This window comes from Saimiri boliviensis, chromosome 12 (genome assembly GCF_048565385.1).
Source record: "Saimiri boliviensis isolate mSaiBol1 chromosome 12, mSaiBol1.pri, whole genome shotgun sequence".
Taxonomy (NCBI): Eukaryota; Metazoa; Chordata; class Mammalia; order Primates; family Cebidae; genus Saimiri; species Saimiri boliviensis.
In genome coordinates, this window is record NC_133460.1 from 102725556 (window position 1) to 102749843 (window position 24288).

The 24288-nt window shown below is 36.6% G+C and overlaps 1 long non-coding RNA gene across 2 annotated transcripts in view; it reads left to right on the plus strand.

Annotated features, from left to right (window-relative positions):
* The window catches only part of LOC101041385 (uncharacterized), an 87279-nt gene that overhangs the window by 8236 nt on the left and 54755 nt on the right, over positions 1–24288 (plus strand). For both annotated transcript variants that reach the window (XR_012512944.1, XR_743981.2), the window contains exons 2-3: positions 9328–9401; positions 9578–9646. This is a non-coding gene — a long non-coding RNA (uncharacterized LOC101041385). The remainder of the gene's footprint in view (positions 1–9327; positions 9402–9577; positions 9647–24288) is intronic.

Sequence of the window (24288 nt, forward strand, 5' to 3'; positions counted from 1 at the left end):
TTTTATTTCCTTGAAACTATGTTTGTATTTTAAAGGAATACAGAGGAAAAAATAGTCTTTTACACTTACGCACATCGTTGCTATTTCTGATGGTCTTCATTCTGTCCTGTAAATCTGAATTTACCTCTGCTTTCATTTACCCTCATTCTAAAGAATTTCTTTTAACATGGCTTATAGTATAGATTTGCCAGCAATGGATTTTCTTGGTTTTCTTTTATCTGAAGATGTCTTTATTTTACCCTCAATCTTTGTTAAACTGAGGTTTACTGAGGTATAATTTATGTACAATACAATTTACATACAATATAAATTCACACCTTATGTGTGCCTTATGAGATATGTCAAATGCATATAGTCATGTAAACACTACTATAATCAGTATACAGAATATACCCAAGTTGCCATCATGACCATATGAAGTCAACTACTTCTCCCTCCCCAGCTCCTGTAAGCTGCTGAGATGTTCTCTGTCCCCGTAATTTTGCCATTTCCAGAATGGAGTCATATAAATGAAATCAAAGAGTCTGTAGTCTTTTGAGTCTGGCCTAGTTCAAAGAGCTTAATACATATGAGGATCATACATGTTGTTGTGTGTATTTGCAGGTTGTTCCTTTTTATTGCTAAGTAGTATTCCATTGTGTAGCTATAACATAGTTTGCTGGCTGGGTGTGGTGGCTCATGCCTCTAACCCCATCATTTTGGGAGGCTGAGGTGGGTTAATATATATTAACATAAAAAACACTATTATTCTAACAGATAAATGGGCAAAGTCACACACAACTTTTAAAAATAATAGCCGAGACGGGTGGATCACGAGGTCAAGAGATCGAGACCATCCTGGTCAACATGGTGAAACCCCGTCTGTACTAAAAATACAAAAATTAGCTGGGCATGGTGGCACACGCCTGTAGTCCCAGCTACTAGGGAGGCTGAGGCAGGAGAATTGCTTGAACCCAGGGGGCGGAGGTTGAGGTGAGCCGAGATCGTGCCATTGCACTCCAGCCTGGGTAACAAGGGCGAAACTCCGTCTCAAAAAAAAAATAATAATAATAATCAAAATATAGATTGGGTGTGGTGGCTCATGCATGTAATTCCAGCACTTTGAGAGGCCAAGATGGTTGGATCACTTGAGGTCAAGAGTTGGAGACCAGCCTGGCCAACAAGGTGAATCCTCATCTCTACTAAAAATACAAAAATTAGCAAAGACCTGGAACCAACCCAAATGCCCATCAATGATAGACTGGACAAGGAAAATGTGGCATATATACACCATAGAATACTATGCAGCCATAAAAAACAATGAGTGTATGTCCTTTGTAGGGACATGGATGAATCTGGAAACCATCATTCTCAGCAAACTGACACAAGGACAGAAAATCAAACACCACATGTTCCCACTCATAGGCGGGTGTTGAACAATGAGAACACATGGATACAGGGAGGGGAGCATCACACACTGAAGTCCATTGGGGGCGCTAGGGGAGGGACAGCAGCAGGTGGGGAGGGACAGCAGCAGGTGGGGAGGTTGGGGAGAAATGTCAGTTATAGGTGACGGGGGGATGGAGGCAACAAACCACCTTGCCATGTATGTACCTATGCAACAATCCTGCATGATATGCACATGTACGCCAGAACCTATAGTACAATTAAAAAAAAAAAAAACAATTAACTGGGTGTGGTGGTGGACACCTGTAATCTCAGCTACTTAGGAGGCTAAGGCAGGAGAATTTGCTGGAACCCAGGTGGCAGAGGTTACAGTGAGCCTAGATCATGCCATTGCACTCCAGCCCATGCCGACAACAGCAAGACTCCATCTCAAAAATGAAAAAAAAACAAAAAAACATAGTTTGTCTGTTTACCACCTGCAGGATATTTGAATTGTTTCCAGTTTTTAGCAATTATTAATTATAAATAAAGATGCTAAAATGCTCACATAAAGGTTTTTGTGTAAAAAAAGTTTTCATTTCTCTTAGGTAAATACCTAGGCATGGGATTGCTGGATTGTATGATAAGTGTATGTTAAACTACGTAAGAAACTACCAAAATGTTTTCAAAAGTGTCTGTACCATTATGCATTTTCATCAGTAATGTATGAAAATTCCTGTTGCTCCCCATTCTTCAGTATGGACATAAAAGATAAGTGGGTTTAAATAAGTATGTAGCAATATCTCAATGTGTATCAATTATAATTTATCTAATAACTTTTTTTTTTTTTTTTTTTTGGAGACGGAGTTTCGCTCTTGTTACCCAGGCTGGAGTGCAATGGCGCGATCTCGGCTCACCGCAACCTCCGCCTCCTGGGTTCAGGCAATTCTCCTGCCTCAGCCTCCTGAGTAGCTCTGATTACAGGCACAAGCCACCATGCCCAGCTACTTTTTTGTATTTTTAGCAGAGACAGGGTTTCACCATGTTGACCAGGATGGTCTCGATCTCCTAATAACTTATGATGTCTCTGTATTGTCTTTTAACTTTTTTAGCAGTGTGTTCCAAAGAGCAAAGGTTTTCCATTTTGATAAAGTTTAACATCAATTTTTTTCGGTCATAGTTTATGCTTCATGCGTTATGTCTAGGAAATCCTAAGAAATCCTTGTCTTGTCCAAAGTCACAAATATAGACATTTTTCCTTTTTATTAGCATTTTTTTTTTGAGACAGGATCTTACTCTGTCACCCAGGCTGGAGTGCAGTGACATAACCACAGCTCAAGGCAACCACTGCTTACTGCAAACCTCAAACTCGTGGGCTCACACTGTCCTCCTGCCTGAGCCTCCTGAGCCTTCATTAACCTTGACTGGCTAATGGTCACAAAGAGTATTTTCAATTTTATTATTTCTGTTTTATTCTACACATTTTTACAGTTTTAGCTTTTAGGTTTATGATCCATTTGGCATCAACTATATATAAGATACAAAGTATATGTCAAGGCTTATTTTTTTAGTGCCTGGATGTCCAGTTGTTCCAGCATGATTTATTGAAACTCCTTCTTCCAGTGAATTGCCTTTGCACCAGTGCTGAAAATCAAATTGACCGTATATGTTCTAGACTCAATTCTGTTCCATTGGTCTATGTATGTATTCTCTCTCCAATATTATACTCTCCTAATTATTGTGGCTTTATGATGAGTTTTGAAATCAAGTGATGTCTGCCTTCCAACCACATTCTTTTTTTTAAATTGTTTTTTTGTGATACTAGCTTGTCTGCTTATTCATATACATTTTAGAATTAGCTTGTCAGTTTCCACAAAAATATACTGCTAATATTTTGATTGGGACTGCATTAAACCTATAGATCAATTTGGAGAGAACTGATACCTTAACATTATTGAGTCTTCTAATCAATGAAAAGTTTACCTCTAGATTTATTTAGGTCTTCTTTAATTTCTCTCATGAATATTTTGGGGTTTCAAACACATAGATCATGTAAATATTTTCTATTTAAAACAATTTCATGACTTTTATGCTGTAAATTGTTATTGTAAACTGTATTGGAACTGTTTTTAATTTCAGTTTCCAACTTTTCATTGCTATTATATACAAATAATTTTAAAATTTTTATCACAAATTTTGTTGTTGTTGTGTAGATTGTTCTGCAGACATCAGTTAGCTCAAGTTGCTGGTGCTGTTCAGGTTTTGTATTTCCTTACTGATTTTCTGCCAACTTGTTCAATTGATTACTGAGACAGAAATATTGAATTCTCCAAGTGTTATTATGGATATGTCTATTTCTTCTCTCATTTGTATCAGGTTTGCTTCTGGTATTTGAAGCTATGTTTTTAGGTGCACATATATATATGTCGGGATTTTATGACCTCTTTGTGAATTGACCTTTTAGTTATTAATAGGTCGTCTTTATCCTGGATAATTTTCCTTATTCTGAAGTCTTATTTTGTTTGGTATCTAGACAGCCACTCTAGGTTTTAAAAACTTTGTATTTGCATGGCATATCTTTATCCATTATTTTATTCTTAACATATATATAATTTACATTTAAAGTATATTTCTTGGCCAGGCATGGTGGCTCATGACTCTAATCCCGGCACTTTGGGAGACTGAGGCAGGTGTAATGCTTGAGCTTAACAGTTCAAGACCAGCCTGGGAAACATGGTAAGACCCATTCCTTTTTTAAAAAAAAGTGCAGTAATTAGCCAGGTGTGATGCACGCCTGTAGCCCAGCTACTTGGGAGGCTGAGGTGGAAGAATCACTTGACCTGGGAGGTTGAGGCTGCAGTGAGCCAAGACTCGCACTTAAGTCTGGGCAGCAGATCCAGACCGTATATATACATACTTGGGGCTTGCTTTTTTATCCTGTCAATGTCTTTTAATTGTTGTAGCTGGAGCATTTATAGTTGATGTAATTATTTGTGTATTCATTTAAATCTACCACCTTTCTAGATATTTTCTGTTTATTCCATTTCTTCTTTGTTCCTTCTTCCTGTGCTTTTCCCAGATGAGTCATTGTTCCCATATCATTGCTCCCTGAAGGAGCTTGTCATTTCTTGGATTTATGGCTATTTGTTTGCCCTGTGAACTTAGTGTTCTGGGTTAAAGGAAAGTTATACTTTTGTCATTTATAAGACACTTTCTTATTTTTAGAATAGGATTAATGCTCTTTGTAGCTTTCTATGTCCTAGGTAGAAGTGGAACTCATCTTCATTCTTGAAGGCTGTTTTTCTGGATATGGAATTCTCGGTAGATAGCTTTTTCTTTTATTATTTTAAAACTGTTGTTCCATTGTCTTTTAGCCTCTCTTATTTCTGATGCAATCTTTGAGATCCTTCAAGTTATTACTCCCCCCATATGAATGTGTCATTTTTCTCTGGCTGCTTAGAAAACTGTCTCTTTATCTTTGGTTTTTAACAGTTTGACTGTAATGTTTCAAAATATGCTGTTTATTTTTCGTATATTTTTCTTGAAGTTCACTGAACTTCTTGAACTAAAAATTTATATCTTTAGCTAAAATTGAGGAATTTTCAGCCATTATTTCTTCAAATAACCTCTCTAGACCATTCTCTCATTACTCCAATTGTATTATTTATCTGTAGTGCTAGATGTTGGGAACTTGGTAAATATTTAAATGACAAATAACAAGTAAACTTGGCATACATTTTTCTTAGCTGTACGGAATATATCCTTGTTGAGAAAAGTTATTCTATGTAAGAACACTTAATGAATAATTGCTATTTTTCCATTAAAATTTGCCATTAGAAAAGAAAAAACATAGATTTCTCAAAAAACAGCACACCACTTCTCTTTTAAAATAAAATTTTAATTCGATTTTTTTAACATTGACTTAAAATCTATTAGTGTTAAAGTACTTTGAAGGACACTGTTTTTGTATGAAAGGGGAGGATAATTAAATAAGACAGACAATTCTAACAACACTTGTCTGAAAACAGATTTTTTAAAAAAGACAGATAGCTCATGCTCCCTGCTATCCAAGAATCTAAAATCTAGTTGGGTATACAGACAGATGTAAATAACTTTAATAGAAAGCAAACAATGTTAAGTGCTATATTGAAATTAGAACAAACTATTATGTGAGAACACATGGACACAGAGAGGGGAACAACACACACTGGGGCCTATTGGATGGTGGAAGGTGGGAGGAGATAGGGGTTCAGGAAAAATAACTAACGAATACTAGGCTTCATACCTAAGTGATGAAACAATGTGTATAACAAACACTCATGACTCAAGTTTATTTGTGTAACAAACCTGCTTATGTACCCTGAACTTAAAATTAATATTAAAATAAAACTGTCAAGATCACAGTAAATAGAAAGCAATGCAATCAGCTCAAGATTTCAAGAGAATTTTTTGGTAAAGGTAGGATATATACTGGCCTTAGAAGGAAGTAAAGAGCTTAATAGGTATATATTGTAGGAAAATTCATAGGAAAATTTGGAAAATTTTAGGCCGTGTTTAGGAAAGAGTAGCATGGTTTAATGATAAGGCCTAGAACTTTGAAAGCACAAAGATATGTATGACTATGTTCAACAAGCTAAACCTCCCTCAGCCTTAGTTTCATAACCAGAAAAATGAAAATGTTGAATAGAGTTCAAATTGTGGAGACTCTTATGAAACAGGTTAATAGAGGCCTGTAGACTGTAGTTAGGGAAGCCTGGTAGTTGGCTGTAGTAATAATAAAGTAAAAGGTATTGGCAATAGGACTGAACCCAAAAGCAAAAGACTGTGTTTTCTGTTCCAAGCATAGACTGGAAAAAGATGAAAAAGAGGAAACAAATATAAAGAATTTGGCCATTGATTCTATAGATGAAGGAAAAAATGAAATCCAGGAAGTTTAATAGAAACAGCTAGAACCAATTTGATGAAACAACTCTAAAACTATTGTAAAGTAGATTATATATGGTATATACACACTGTTTATTTTTCTGATATAAAGAGAATTATTTAAAATATATTTTAAAACAATCATAAACTAATTTAACTGGTAATAGAACTTGAAAGATGCTGCCAAAGAATTTTCAAAGTTTGCTGATTTTTTTCAATTAAAGCTCAAAGACCTTTCTCCATAATTTTGCTTAAAAGAATTTTTATATTTTCCTTTTATTGTTTATTGAGGTCTTATTAACATATACTTCATGTTTTTCCCATATATTACATCTTTTTTATCTCAACAATCCACTCATTAACACCTCCTTAATACTTCATTAAAATGTTTTATCCAAATAATACTATTAGGTTTTTTAATTTGTTTGTTTGTTTTGGATAGTGGGGAAATACAGAAAGGAAAATATACCTAGGGTTCATAAGCCTAGAAACTCTTACTAAATGCAAACAAGGTGGCATTCATAGTTAAACTTAACTATGTAACTGTGACTACAAGAGCCTATAACCTAAAAATTGTGTGTTGAACTTCATTTATGTCTTTTGTGTTTATTAGCATTAATAACAATAATTCACTAATGTGTATCTGCTAGATACAAAACACCTTGCTAAGCATAACATACACATTATCTCACTTAATTTTCATGCAACCATATGCGATACTCTATCCCTAGATTAAAGGAATTAAAGTTCAGAAAAGGTTATGTGCTTGCACTTGCATAACTAGTGAATGGCAGGGTCTATATCTGAGCCTAGGATCACCTGACTCCCAAGCTCATGTGCTTTCTACTATACCACATTGCCTCTCCTAGGGAAAAGAAGGGCAAGGAGGAAAGAATATCTAAAAATGAACTGAGTCCTTTCTAACTGCCAAACTATTCCAAGTACTTTTACACACACTAATTGAATTTTCCCAACAGTCGTAGGAGGGAGGTTTCTTGTTATCCCCATCTAGTATATGAGTAAACCAGAAAAGGTACCCAAATCTTCCACATGGCATTCAACAATTCTACAACCAAAATGACATGCATAACAATTGAGAACTTTGAGCCAAATCACATCATTTGATGGTCAATGGGAACATCTTCCTAGTCCCTAAATATCTTTGCCAAGGATTTCCCCTGCCAAAACAAAAATAATTCTGGGGGTGAGAACACAATAAACTTCATTATCCAACTGCACTACAGTGAAACTGAATGACCATCTGGGTTCAGGGGAGGTGGTTTTAATGAGAAGAGAACTAGCAAGCCAAAGGCATCCAAGAAGAAGGGATCACAGCACACTGGGAGGAAGAAGAAAGGAGTTACTTGTGAGGATGGTTGAGATGCAGAAACCCACCCTTGCCTACTTCGTGATTTTCTGGGCTTGGTCTTGCTGCAGCCAAACTCACATTTTCAGTTCACAAATGGAGATAAGACAATTAGGTGAACACACTGTGTTCCAGAGAAGATGATGAATTAAAGTATATTTGTTTTTATTATTCTTTATTTATGAAGAACATGAAGCACTTTGGTAAGATTAGATGTTAAGAGCTGTCCATCTGGCTCTGCCAAATATTAACTCAGGTTAATTGTAGGTTGCTCAATCTATCATCCATGTGATGGCTTCACATTTTCAAACAATGTACTAAATGGTTCCTCTAAGTTGATGTTATTCCCATGCTATATATCACATGGGATTTGCCATCTTAACTGCGAGAGCACGTGATGCTGTAAGTGACCCTGTGGCAAAAAGAGAAGCGCAGAGTGGGAAGGGTTCAGGTTGGGTCCTGATGATACTACATCCAGCTGTGATAATGAATTAAGTTAATCTGTGAGTATTTTCTTAACCATAGACTAGAAAACTCTTATTCCAAAGAAGTTGTTCTGACTTTTAAGCAGGGAATCCTATAAAAGGTAGACTATTAGAAACTCTCCTAAAGCAAAATATTTGCTTTATGTAAATAGCCTTCTCAAGGTAATAAATAATTAAGGAACCTCAAAATAAAATAATGTATGAAGCTCTGAATCCCTAACCAAAAAGATTTCCAAAGATTTACCATAGAAAATAATCCATCTTTAAGGAGAAATACTGAAAACATACTAACTGCCCTAAGTTCCAAAATCATAAGCAACAAGTAAGAGCAAGAATTAAAATGGAGAGTTCTGTGTTCAGGAGTTGCAAAGACCTGGGTACTCATTCTTTTCTCCCAGGCAAGTTGCTTAACCTCCCAGACTTTATATGTTCATCTGCAAAACAGGAATAACAGCACCTGCTCTGCCAGTTTGCACAGCAGTTGTGAGGATCAGATGCAGAGGGGGCTATGAAAGGGCAGTACCACCTGTACCACTGAGGCAATCCAGGTGTGCAAGGTACAATGAGGACTGGCCCAAGGGCTAACCTCAGACTATGCCTTACACTCTGTCTTCCTGCATCATTTCTGAAAGGTTATTTTTGAAGGTGGTAATTACAGAAAGTAAATTAGGGCTAAAGCAGGATGAGAACTTGCTTGAATGTTCTGTTGAAGAAAGAGAGATGGAAGGAGCAAAGGGCTCAGCACCTAAAACTCTGAGGATCACTCAATGTTAGAAGAAGAATGCAGACAGCATTCTTAAAATGGGTTAAGTGGAAGATGTAGGGGCAAATGAGGTAGGCACCCTGTCCTAGAACCTCTGGTTGGAGTGGGTTGAAGAGGGACCCGATAACTAGTGATTTTGTTGTCATCTTATGAGAGTATCTAAGTAGAAAACTGGTCTATGAAAATAGATGCCAGAAACCAGTTGTGCCTATCACTGGGTGGTGGGACCATTGGTGGAAATATGTGTGATTTTTATTCTTTTTGTTTGTCTATGTTTTCTAAGGTTTCCATGATGAGAATGTACTATTTCCATAATGAAAATGCTACTTCCGCAAAAAGTAAAAAAAGTATAGATTTTAGATTATATAGTATATGTAAAAAGAAACTAGATTTTTTTTTTAATTACTGGGCACTTTATTTTACAGGTAACTTCAACAGTGGAGGCTGCTTCTGGCTCCTCAGCATCGTTGATGGTAACCAGTCCTACAATTCTCATTAGGTGGGTCTGTTACCCCACTATTTCCCTTGGGGTCTGTTGTGCTAAGGACAGGATTGGTTGAGTAAAGGGGTGTGGCACAAATAACCCTCAAGAATACAGGCCACAGAGCTAATGAAGGGCCCCAAGGAAAGAAAGACCTGCCCGTCAGCAATGAATTCTCTCCCCCCATGCCACAGACCTGAGGGCACGTGACCCAGGAATGTGCATCCAAAGATAATACTACCTTCAGAGAACTCTACTTATAGGTAAGTAACTCTCCTTTATAGGAGGTATCTTTGTGTGGCAGACTGTTTATGCGAGCAATTTGAATTGAACTTTAAATGAAAAAGGCATATCTCTGTAAGTGGTAATAATTTTAGTCATCTCACTGTGGCTAGGGGTTGTGGAATTCATTAGCACAGATTAACATATAAAGTGAGTGAGATATCTAATAGCAAACGGAGAGGTTTAGGGGCCTTAATTCATCACTGAATGAACAGCGTGTACAGTATTAGGGACTATGAAATTTTTAATTTACACAAAGTGTCCAAGAATATAGGGAATAAATTTAAACCCAAAACAGATAATGGAGCTATGCCCTACCTGGCTGGCAAGTTGAATTGTTTTTACACTGAGTGAAGAAAGTTAATTATCCCAAGCACAAGGAGACTGCTAAAAATAATAAGATTATAAGGAATAATTTGCTGATATAATTACAACAAAATTGGGTACACACAATCGTCAGATACATGTATTGCTTGACCTGGGTGAGAAAGTGAAATAAATCCTTCTTCTATAGCCTTCGTAAATTTGTTTTTATCATCTCCAAGTGGTGTTTGCACAGGCAGCACAATTTGCATGTGTAATGTGGCTGTACAAATTGACAACAAGTAAATTATTCAAGGAAATAGGCTGGTCGCGGGTCTGAACTATCTCGCAAAGCCTATTCATTTTGAAGAATCACTGAGACGTGAAGCTCATACATCAACCGTTTTCTGACAATCCTCAGACTTATTGTCTCCTAAAATGTCATTATGGCTATTATTTATGAAGCTAATTCATTTATTAATATATATTTAACTCTGACTTGTCATGCACCTTAGCAGACATTCTGTGCACTGCATATTTTTGAATAGATGAAAGGCTTTTGCATGCTTTAATGATTACTGTAAGCTGCTATAGATTTATAGAATTCAGCTTTATTATCTACTTGCATTAATACCTTTTTATAAGTTTTTTTCTTAAGGCCATCAAATATAAATGGCAAATGACATATTCAAAAGATTGTGTGGAATAAGATTTTCTGAGAGTTTGTTGAATTTTAGAACAAAGTGGGTTATCTGTCAGTTAAGGCCTAATTCACCTAAAAAGATGGGTATATACCAATTATGTTGAATTTTCGAGCAAAATACAGGCTGTGGTTTTTCAAGAAAAAGGAAAAGATGCGTGATTCATTGGCTCTTTCCTTGTGAGAAGAAAGGCCACTCTTTTATGTGCTGAAGTTGGACAACAGTTCCTGAGGAAGCTGAATTCTAGCTGTTTATTGTTTATTGTTATTGGATCTTGCACTATGCCCTTTATATTGTCATTAATCAATAAATATGTGTGGAGCAAATGATTAACTAGATGAATGATCTCCAGGTTTTTTGATAATACCATGAAGAAAATAGGTAGAATCAAACATCTACCTAGAATACTATTTTATATAGTTTTGCTTTCTGCTTTAACACTTCTAACCTCTAGAGAATGTTCTGTAACTCCCACTGATTTAAAAATAAGCCATATATGTATGCAATCAAAATACACAACACATGTTATTTTTACAGTCTGCATAATAATATATCAATACTAGACATATATTGCTACTTCTTATTGTCACTGGATAAATTCTGCTCAGTAAGTGTGACCTTGACTACTGTGTGTGTGTGTGTGTGCATGCACATATGTGTGTGAATGTGAGTGTGTGAGTGTCTGTGTGTTTATGTGTTGAGAGGGAGGGAGAAGAAACTGCAGAATAAAAAGGAAAGACAGTACAGTTGCCTCAGACATTCTGCTGTGAGTATGCTTCATGCTAACCATTCAAATATTCACCATATTTCTAACTTAAACATTTCTGCATTGGTGTAGGTGCAAATGTAAAACTCTTAACCAAGAAGAAGGGCAGCACAGGCAAACCTAACACTCCTGCCATTTAACTGTGGATTTGAAATTTTGGCAAACCAGATGCTTCATTTTAAAGATAAAAACTGTAAAAGACGAAAAATGCCATTATATACCTGAATATTATATGGAATATATTAGCTTTAATAAGGTCATGAAATCACCAAAACTTTGAGATAATTAAGATGTGTTGTTAAAATGCTGCTTTATCTATGAAGATAGAAAGTAGAATTAGCTGGGCATGGTGGTGCGCACCTGTAGTCCCAGCTACTAGGGAGGCTGAGGCAGGAGAATAGCTTGAAACCAGGAGGCAGAGGTTGCAGTGAGCTGAGACCATTCCACTGCACTCCAGTCCGAGCAACAGAGCAAGACCCTGTCTCAAAAAATAAAAAAAGTAAATTAGTGGTTGCCTAGGGCTGATGGGAAGTGACTGCTAATGGGCCATGGGAGTTATTTTGGGGGATGACAAAAATGTTTTAAAATTAGATGTTTGTGGTGATTATACAACTCTGTGAATAGATTAAAAACCACTGAATTGTGCATGTTAAATGTGTGAACTATAATGGTTTACCACTTATATCTCAATATGGCTGTTTAAAAAGCATTGCTTGATCTAAGCCAAATTAAGTTTACTATATATAACCAATGCCATGTACTACGAATAGTAACGTAAGAAATAATTTAAGAAACTAGCTTATGAATAAAACCAAGTTTAACTATAAGATAAATGATCTATCCGTAAAAGCATAGCAAGGAGGCCTGCTTTCCAGAAATTCAATCTTCAACAAGAATGGTATTCATGTTGCATGATCTGATGAGAGACAAAGTTCTTATTTCCCGAACACTGATCTAAGCCACCAAATGGAGTCAAGCAAAATCTTAAGTAAATGTAAAGGAAGATACAATTTTTTTTCTTTAGAATTACTGCATAAGAACAACAAAGCATCAAGAATCTATTTTTAAAAGTAATTTTCTTACATTAAGTTGTCTCTCAAAATGTCATATTAGATAATGGAAAGCAAACTACACATGTACACACAAAATGTCTTTCTAACTGTATCATCCTGGCAGGGAAGGCTGATGACATTTTTATTAGTAATATTAATCACATGCTCAAAGGGGAAAATGTCGCACTTTTTCAGGAACCATAATATTTACCTATTTACACCTTTTAAAATTTCAATAAGTCCAACTTAGAACCCTAACCCCCATAACCTTCAAAAAACAAGTAAAATGAAAATTAATAAATGTTCCCTAGAGTGCTATGAACCATTAATTGTACAGACTGAACAGCTTTACCCTAATAAGAAACATGCCTTCAGCAGAAATGTGAAAGTCACCTGATGCTTATGATTTAATGATAAAAATGTGCAGTCAATTTTCAATGATATTAAGACCTACAACCCTGGAATATTTTAACTACAAATTCTTGCATATACCTGAGGAACTTTGAAAGGTGAATAACCCAGAGTACTGAAACATTCTCAGCATGAATAAAGTAATTCATCTCTAAAGTGGTCTGAAGATAGAGGCAATAAACTTTCCAGTAATAGCAAATAATCAGAGATGGATTTGGCCTGACACTCCAAGAAAGCACAGGCGTTACATTAATCTGGCAACAAAATAATTATATCAGTAATTTTTTAGAGAAGAGGTATTATAATATTAGAAGTAAAGATATGTTAATAGCATCATTAATCATAAACCTCACATAAATTTTTAAAATCAGCTCAAGGTTTAGCAGTAAAAGCCCTAAGTATAATTCATTTATTCAAATAAATAAATACTTTTGTAATTCTCACTGTGAACGAAGACTGGAGTAGACATTCTGGCGCTAAAGTGTGCAGATTCCAGGGGATATCAAGATGAATTAAACACAGTCTTGTCTTTGAGGAACTTAAATGAGAGGAGTGTGATGTTTTTGCCAAAATTTCACCATTATTGTTTGAGTCACTTTACATTGATCAGCGTTTTACTTTTATAATCAGAACCAAGAGTGTGAAGATGATATTTTTAAAGGGATTTAAGTGCCATTGAGTGAACCGCCAAGTTTTATAGGTGTTCAGAAGAGAGATCCTTGTCAAGGAAAATTTTCAAGGAAGAATGAGCATGTGAGCTGCGCATAGAAAGATGGCTGGCTTAATGACAGACTGAGGCAATCCAGGTGGAAGATATCATGTCAACTAAAGCTAGAACATGAAATTAATGGAAAGAAATGTGGTATGGCTGCAGGTTAGGGTGCATGTAGAGCAGAAAAAGCTAGCATGTAATGTTGGGGCTCAATCATAGGAGGCCTACACTATCACACTCAGGAATTCAGATTTGGCTTGCCAGGTCATGTATGTAAGGTACTTAGCAAACAGTGCCACACGCATCAGGATACACGAGCCATTATCATTAGTGTTCAATGTCTCAGAAGAGGATGGAGGAGAGCAAAGGCTATAGATCTCCTGGGCAGCCAGTTCAGTGCCGTTCCGTCTATCACATGGGTAGGCTCCAGATGAGTTTGCCCCAACAGGTAGATCTGTACTGGGGTGTGACTCACTTTTAGATTGTCCCTGACTCATCATCTCCACCCAGCATTCATCACATCACTCAGTGGCATGCAGTGACACTCAAAGATCCTTCAATGCAAAGACCATGTCCTCTTCTGTATCTTTGTTCCCAAGGCTTTAGCACATATTAGGTGTTCAAGAAATGCTTGTTGAACCAACTCCCCATTTGATATGAATATCCCCAGACAAATAAATAAATTGGTACTGTGGCCTATGTGTCAGACCAGATGGCCTGTTCACTTGGTAATTGAATTTGTCATCAGTAATACTAATGATAGATAGTTTCTGGATATGCCAGGTTCCAAAATGAGGCATTGTCCTGAGAGACACTTGCTTGCAATCCTCTGGATATTGATATCCCCTCAGTTCTCCTTCTTTAACCCTGAACGACCACACCTACCCCCATAGTGATATTGTGGGTAAAATAAGGGTTTTCACGTGCCTAGCATGGTACCTAGCATACTAAAAATCACTAAGCATGCTCTTTTCCCTAAACAGAATTTCTGGCTTGTTCACCCATTGGTTATGACGTGCTAGAACGGTTAGTGTACTGTTTTGGAGACAAAGAAGTAAGAGAAGGCTCTTTCACAATTTTCATCTGAATGTCTCCTTTAGACAGATTGAGCCACCCTTATGGACGTTGACATACTCTTTCCTTTTCTATGATGACACACAACTCCTTGTGGCTGAGCTCAATTCTTGAAAATCCAGAATTACAAAGTTCAGAGCTGCAGTACAGGTCAAGTTCCTGTTCCCACCAAGACCTAAGGGATTGAAGTTCACAGTGAAGGACTAAAGGAGGGACCGAGGTCCCAAGTGGTCTTGCCTCTTCTGAGCACTATTATGAAGTGAAAGAGAAGAGCGTTCAGTTTTAATCAGAATCTTTGCCATTATGGAGACAGTGAAGCCTAGTGGTTAAGAAGCAGGGGCACTCAAACTGACACATGCACAAAATCCCAGCCCCTGCCCCCCACCTAGTTTTACAAATAAAGTTTTATCAGAACAGGGTCCTGCCCATGAATTTATGCATCATCTATGGCTGCTTTCACACTACAGCAGCAGCAGAGATGTGTGGGTGCAACAGAGATCATAAGTCCTACAAGGCCTAAAATATTTACTTTCTGACCTTTTGCAAAAGAAAATGCTGACCTTCCATTAAGAATAGTGGCTTTGTTAAGCAGAACTGAGTTTAAATCCTAGTTCCAGCTTGGGTGAGTTAACCCCTTTATGTCTCAATTTCTTCATCTGTAAAGTGAGAGTAATAAGAGCACCTACTTTGAGGGGTTTTCGTGAGGATTAAATACCCCAAAGTACCTAGCACGATGCTTGGACCATAGTAAATTTATTGAATGTGAGCAATGACAATGATGACGATGCACATATATGTAAAATTGTCATACTAAGAACACTATACCTCTAAAAACCTTTAACAATATGTTTTTAGATGTACCTGGGATTTGCTTTCATCAAGTATGCTGAGATATGTGGACACAAGAATAACTGTCTTGAAGGAGGAATTTATATTCATGGATCCCTAGAAACAGGAGGCAGGGTACATCATACAGGGCCACATGGAAGAAGCACCAAGACTGGGCAGAAGGCAGAGGGAGTGAGGGGAAAATGTGGGCAGGAGCCTTTATTGAACTTTCTGTGGGAAAGACAAGCAGGGTAGGCAGTTAGGATGGGTTTGGATAATTTCCACGGGCTTTGGGGCACAAGAACCATCCCATATCTCCTGATACTTGACCCTAAGGTAAGTAGGGCAGGGAAATAGTGTCCCTGAGAGGATAAAGAAGGTGAGGAGGTGGTTGAGAGCATGATCTCTGGATTGGTTGGTTTGTATATGAAAGGTTCACTCCTGGGGAGGTGTTTACTATCTCTAGGTATTGGCTAACCCTGGAAGGGGCAGTCTCTCCATGATCAGCAAGATTCCCAAAATGTCAAAGCATCAGAAAATAAGAAAATAATTAACACACAGTGACTCATTGAAGGCCTATAATATAATAGAAACACCCATACATACATATACATATGTAATACATGAAAAAGATATATGTATTGATGTAAGTAAAATACATATACACATATATGAAAAAATACCAGTATTAAGGCACGTAGAACACACACACACACACACACACACACACACACACACACACACACACAAACACACACACAAATAATCTGTACCAAAAAAAAATAAGTTTCTCAGTTTCTGGAAACAATACCACCAGAGTGATAAAACTACTCTACCTGATTGTATTATCCATGCAGTAAAAGTAGAATAGAGGTCACATGGCGAGTGGAGAGTAGGTTGAATTTAGGACATGAACTGTAGTTTTTCATTTGCCCTCTATCCCTTTAGGATTTCTCTTTAGCTCCTTCCACTTTTTTTCCTACCCAGTGGTGAAATTGAGTCACTGCAGCAACTGAAGCTGAGTGCTTTTCCTTCAGGATTCATGTCCTATTTCTTAGTTCTGGGAAAACAACTATAACAAGTCAACAAAGTGAAGAGAGATAAGGATGTTGGGAATGACTGATTTCAAACAATCAAAACTGCTTTGGGGATGAGGATGAAGGTGGTAAATTACCACCTTGTATACCACATACTATAATATTTATTATGTCTATTGTTTATTATGTGTGTTCTTCTTTAGAATTTTAACTCCCAAGGGCAAAGATACCTGACTGTTTTGTTTATCAGTGTATCCAGAAGGCCTGAAACAGAGCCTTGTACCTTATACACACTCCGCAAATATTTACTGAATTGAATAAATGGCTGCTGATCTATAAACTATGCTGCTTTCAAATAAAACGAAGACAAGACATTGATAGCATAGCCTCACCCCCTGGATGGCCTTTTGAACTTGATTTGAGCCTCTATGATTAGAATGATGAAGTCTGTTGGGACTGTTTTCAGAAGAGGCCGTGAGACTCTGGGCACCAGAAGAGCTGCCCTGGGACACAGAGAGTGAAAAGTAATAAATAATGAAGAAGAAAGAAAAAAAGCCATGGGAAACCAACAAACTCAAACTAGAAATAAAATAAGCTATGGCTTCTGTAATCCTCCTGCACATAACAACTATGGGTTTTGGACAAAATATAAAAAGCAGCTATCCAGAGGCACTGAAGAGCAGCCAAGTAGACAGACAATGGAGGAGAATCTCCATTGGAAGAAGGACGTGACAATGGGAAAATCCCCATTATTACAGCTCTGTGCTGGAAAGCCAGTTCCAACTGATGCTAAATAAAGGTTACTAAAACATGAATAGAAAATCTGTAGTCTTATCAGCATAAAGAACCAGGAGATAGGGTTGGGGGCGATTATAGTAACTAGAAAGTGAGGAGTAACTGGAAAGTGAGGGATGGGGGTGAATCTTGAAAAAATGAGAGCCAAAGAGATGAAGTAACTTGTTCTATGTATAAACTCTGCATAAGTCATTGGATGACTCATGAACCATGTGTGCAAAAAGCCCAGCTAAGGCTAGAACCGAACAGAGACTTCTGTTGCTGTGCACTGGAGACAGTTTAGAGTTTGAAGTAGTTAAGTTAGCTACATTCTTAAATCAGCACTCTTCAGAGGAATATAGCAGAACCTAGAGGCTCTGCAACATATCACTCACAGTTTTCTGGATACTATCTAGAATGTAGGCACATGAAGAAAGAAAGAAAATGTAAGCCCGAAACAATCAATGCAAACTAACACCCAGATAAATAATTAGCAGACAGAAATTTTAAATCGGCTATTATAACTGTGCTCATGAATGTAAAGGTAAATAGTTTTGTAAAGAATTAACAAATACAAAATCTCAGAGAACTAGAAACTATTAAAATGACCAAATAAAAATTATAAAACCAAAAAATATAATACAATATTTTAAATAAATGTTGCTATAGAAGCCTTTCAGAAAGAAAAGACAGAGAATAGAATAGAAAAAAAGATTGAGGAAGATGTAATATATATGATAAATGTATATTAGCAGAAGTGTGTCCATTTTAAAATGTAATTTTATATTTCATATATATATGGTAGATTTAAATTTCATAAATTACTTATATATGTGGTAGATTTAGATTTCATATATTACTTATATATGTGATAGAAATAAAAAATTCAGAAAAAGACAACTAATATAGAAGATAATAACAAGGATATCCAAATTGTGTGAAAAATGTTCTGGAGATGGAACAAATAGCAAAAGCACAAAATGATCAAGTCACACCAGGGTAACACTGAAAAAAAGTAATATCATAAACCAAGAAATATCCGTAGTCATTTATAACTAGGACATGAGCATTTTCAACTTTCAAAGAGAAAAATGTTTAGATTCCTTTTTAAATTTTATATTTGAATCATTCTAAGTTTATTTCTAAATATTTTATATATCATGAATAATCTAAAAATAATATGCCAAACATTTGTGTATGCTTCACCTAGTTTAAGAAATAAAATAAGCTGGATATGGTGGCACACACCTGTAATCCCAGCTACTTGGGAGGCAGAGGTGGGAAGATTGCTTGAGCTCAGGAGTTTGAGGCTGCAGTGAGCTATGATTGAGGCTGATAATAGCCACTAACCTCCAACCTGGGCATCATAGTGAGACCATGTCAAGAAAGAAGAAAAGAGGGAAGGGAGGTAAGTGGTAGGGAGAAGGAGGAGGAGAAAGAGAAAGAGGAGGAGGAATAGGAGAAGGAAGGAAGCAAGAGAGGGAGGGAGGGAGGGAGGGAGGGAGAGAGGGAGGAAACATTACCAAATATTGTTGGGCCCTCCACCATTTACCCTCCTCTGATTTTACCTTTCTTTACACATCTTCATATTGTAAACACTATATTGAGTTTTATCATTATCTGAATTTTTTAATATAAGTGCATTTATTTATTGTTAAACAATACGTAGTTTAAGTTTTGATGGGTTTGAACTCTAAATAAATAGTATTATACTCTATGTTTTCTCCCAAAACTTTTTGAGTTCAACATTTTATTTTCTGATATTCATATAAGCTGATGCACAAAGCTGCTGTTCATTTATTTTCACTGCTCTATAATATTTTATGAATATATTGCAATTTATTTTTTTAATTCTCCCTTCCACAAATATTTGGGTTGTTATACTTTTTTGGTATTACCAAAAATGCTGCTACAAACTTTCTTGTACATGAATTCAGAAATGCATGTTTAAGAGTTACTCTAAAATAATGTCAAAGCATGGCCCTGTACCAGCAGCCTGATTATCACTTGTGATCTTCCTGGCAATACAAATACTTTAACTGGACTCTACCACACACCTTCTGAATCAGAAACTCTGAGAGTAGGGGCTGCAATCTGTTTTTATAAGCCTTCCAGGAGATTCTGATGCACTGCCAAGTTTGAGAGCTTGCAACTCTAGAAGTGGGATTACAGAGTCACAGGAGGGTGCATGTATCTTGATTCTGTAATATTAATGGCTGTCCAAAGTGATTGTATCAACTTATACCCCCACGCATCATTATATGAGTGTGTATTGTTTTACATTCTTACCACCACTTCATATTCTCAGAACTTTTATTTTTTGGCCAATCCAGTCGGTACAGAATGGTATTTAAGTGATCTTATTTTAGTCTTCCTTGATTCTGATGATTTTGATCATCTTTCTGTTTGTTAATCATCCATATTTTTTCTGTGATATGTCTGTTCCTGTCTTTTGTACTTTTTTTATTGGATTGTCTTTTTTTAAATTGAGTTATTTATTCATCCTTATCAGTTAGATGTTTTGGGAATACCTCCTCCTAGTCTGTGGCATTTTTTTTTTTTTTTTACTTTTAAATGGTGTTTTTTGACCAACAAAAGTCTTTAATTTTAAAGTGTCATATTGACCACTTTTTTGTGTGGTTTGTGATTTTTCATCTTACTTAAGAAATCCTTTCCTACCATGAGATAATAAAGATGTTTTACTTTATTTTCTTCTAAAGTCTTAACATTTTCCTCTCGTATTTAGCTCTTGAGTCTACATTGACTTTATTATGTACAGTGTGAGGTATGAATCTGTTTTTTCCATATGGATAAGTGACTGTCCCAGTTGCAGTGAATATGTAGATTTTAGGAAAGAGAGTTGACGTCTTTATAGTACTGAGTCTCCCTGTTCCTATCATGATCGTGCAATTTGTCCATTTGTTTAGGTCATTTTTAATGTATTTCAGTAAGGTTTAATAATCTTTGGTAAATGTATTCCTAGTTATCTTATATTTTTAATTGCTTTATAAATAGTACCTTTACAAATAAGCTTATATTTTCCAAGTTTTTGTTTCTGGAGTTAAAAACTAAACAAAACAAAAAACGGTTTTTGTATGATGGCCTTCTAGCCAGCAACCTTACTTCAAAATGGTAAAAAAAAAAAAAAAAAAAAAAAAAAAACAGACCACCTTTATCATATTCTACTATAGCATTCATTACAAGATGCTGGACCAACATCTCTGGAACGCTTAGGAAAGAATGGGAGACCTTGGAATACCCCATTTAAGCAAGTTGCCATTCACAAATAAATGCTAAACAAATGATACTCACAGATCCATAAAGTCTCAGACTGTCTTTTTCATAGCTTACTCGAGGCTGTATACTAAAATATTAGGAAATGAATTAGAATTTTAAAGTAATGGAGGTGTTACTGCTAGGATCAATCTGAGGGTAACCCCTTGTCAAAACAGAAGTAAGTAAGAAGTAAGTAACCCCTTCTCAAACTAGAAGGCTGCTGCTGCTATCTGGTTTAAGTGACTAAATAATAGTAGTACACAAAACAGAAAAATATCCTGGGATCAAATGGGGTCGAGGAGGACTTTCAGAACTTTAGATTCAAGAAATGAAGGATGGAAAAAGTGGAATCAGCATTAAAAATCTCTTGTCTTTCACCCAGAAAAGCAAAAAGCCTGTAGTTTTTACCGGATACATTTAAAATGTGAAATGCTGTTCTGTTTGATGGTTTGAATGAAAAACACAAGTGTCTACAATCCAAATTGTTTTAAAACATCAAAGGAGGCAATACTGTACATGTGCCAAAAGGTATATGAAGGACAACAAAGTATTAAAATAGGAAAAATAAGTATATGTAACGATTATAATGAATATAGTTATATAAATTCCACCATAGGCTCCTATTGAATAAAAAACAACTTTAACAATATTTTGCTTAACAGAATTTTTTCAACAAAAGCACTACAAACATGATTAAAAATAGAATGATGGTTATTCCATATACAAAAAGTCTATTGAAGAGAAGAGAGTTGTATTTGGGGAAAAGCTTCTGAAGATTTTTGCTTTGTATGACAGGATACAGAAAGATATGTTTAATGTTGACTACAAAAAAAGTTTCTAAATCTCATTTATTTTGTTTGTTTAGCAAATACTTATATAGTGCTTACCATGTGCCAGCTATTATTCTAAGTGCTTTACAAAGAGAAACTCATTCTGTTAGTCTGGATCCTGGCAGGAAACAGATGGCACGCTCAAATTGGATAAATTGAAGCGAATTGAATACAAGGAATATTTACAAAGGTGTGAGTGGGATTTAGAAAATGCAGTAGGGGATTGTGCAACACCCTGGCTCACAGCAGCAGGGAGCCTATACCACCCCCAGGCCTGCCTGAAGGGTCTCGGAGAGGGAGTGGTTAGAGTTACCCAGAGAGAGCTTCTTCCTAGAGGCTGCTTGGCAGGAGCACTGGATGGCAGACAACCTATGGCAACCTGACAGGCAGGGAACAAGGGAAATAATCACCCTGACCTCACTGTCCTCCTGCCCCTGGCTCTCCTACCCATACTCTCATTAGCCAAATCCAACAGAAAGCTGAGAGCAGAGAGCTCATTGATGCCTCTTGCACAGGTCAGCCTCGCAGTGTACAGAAGCAGGTTGGAGAAAGGTTGGAGGTAGAACTAAGGGGGCAAAGAGAAGATACCCACATACTTATAATAACCCTATTTAGTAGGTTCTATTGTTGCATGCATTTTATAGAAAGTGACAAACAGACAGGCGTCAGTTGCCCAAGAACCTGACCAAGATCACACAGCTCATAAGTGATGGATCCAGGATTTTAACCCAGGCATTTAGCTGTCTCTTTTATGATAATATCATACAGAAAACCTATGTATCTTATTAAAATCATCCTCTGTATTTAAAAATATTTCTTTTAATGCTGTCTGATATACTGGAATTTAAATGGATTAAAAAAGACCATCATAAGAGTCATTTTTGACTTCTTTCTACCACCTGTTTAAGGGCTGTGAGGCATTTTTATGTTATTGGAGGCACTTAACTACCAAGATTTCCATTATGATTCATAGATCATTTTGAAAACTGAGCAATTTTCATGATAGGCATACTTCCCAGCAGCTTCTTAGTAGAGTTGGGAGGATTATAGCTAGGTGAAACACAGAGAGTGAAAATTTGGTCTCATTGGAAAGTCTTCAGTTGTGAATGTGGATGGTGGTTTTATTAAATTTGTACACTTGAAGTCTTTTAATTTTCTAATAGAATTGTAGGAATCTGGCACTTCTTAACAATCAGAGCACAAATCCTTTCTAGATTTTTTTTTAGTAAGAATTTTCCAGTTTTCCCAACACCATTTATTCCATGTGCAGAAAGCAGAAACAGGACCCCTTCCTGACACCTTACACCAAAATTAACTCCAGATGGATTAAAGACTTAAACATCAGACCTAACACCATAAAAACCCTGGAAGAAAATCTAGGCAAAACCATTCAGGACATAGGTGTAGGCAAGGACTTCATGACCAAAACGCCAAAAGCAATGGCAACAAAAGCCAAAATAGACAAATGGGACCTAATCAAACTCCACAGCTTCTGCACGGCCAAAGAAACAGTCAGTAGAGTGAATCGGCAACCAACAGAATGGGAAAAAATTTTTGCAATCTACCCATCTGACAAGGGGCTGATATCCAGAATTTACAAAGAACTAAAACAGATCTACAAGAAAAAAACAAGCCCATTCAAAAATGGGCGAAGGATATGAACAGATACTTTACAAAAGAAGACATACAGGAGGCTAACAAACATATGAAAAAATGCTCATCATCATTGGTCATTAGAGAAATGCAAATCAAAACCACATTGAGATACCATCTCACACCAGTTAGAATGGCGATCATTAAAAAATCTGGAAACAACAGATATTGGAGAGGATGTGGAGAAATAGGAACACTTTTACACTGTTGGTGGGAATGTAAATTAATTCAACCATTGTGGAAGACAGTGTGGTGATTCCTCAATGACCTAAAAATAGAAATCCCATTTGACCCTGCAATCCCATTACTGGGTATATATCCAAAGGATTATAAATCATTCTACTATAAGGACACATGCACACGAATGTTCATTGCAGCACTGTTCACAATAGCAAAGACCTGGAACCAACCCAAATGCCCAACGATGATAGACTGGATAGGGAAAATGTGGTACATATACACCATGGAATTTTACGCAGCCATCAAAAACGATGAGTTCACGTCCTTTGTAGGGACATGGATGAACCTGGAAACCATCATTCTCAGCAAACTGACACAAGAGCAGAAAATCAAACACCGCATGTTCTCACTCATAGGCGGGTGTTGATCAATGAGAACACATGGACACAGGGAGGGGAGCACTACACACTGGGGTCCGTTGGGGGGAAATGGGGAAGGGACGGGGGGTGGGGAGGTGGGAAGAGATAGCATGGGGAGAAATGACAGATACAGGCGAGGGGACGGAGGGCAGCAAACCACACTGCCATGTGTGTACCTATGCAACAATCTTGCATGTTCTTCACATGTACCCCAAAACCTAAAATGCAATTAAAAAAATGTAAAAATTAAAATAAATAAATAAATAAATAAAAGAATTTTCCAATATCAAAACTAAGCCATGAGTTCAGTATAAAATGAGAGTGCTACAGCAAATAAACTGTAAAGCATATTTCTAGAAAGAAAGATATATTTTCTTGCTGATTTCTATTGTTAGGTTAGTATCCCTTGAATACACTACTTACTAGAAGCTTCAGAATTGGGAATAAGTATAAGGCTAGAATGATTGCCGAGTTCAATATTGTTTTAAGAGCTTTTTTTTTTTTCCAGAACTTTTCCGCCTTACATCTACCCTTCCGTGTTGTACATCTGCCCTTGTTTCTACCTTACACTCAGTGCCCCAGGCCTGTGACTCCCTTCGCTCTTCCC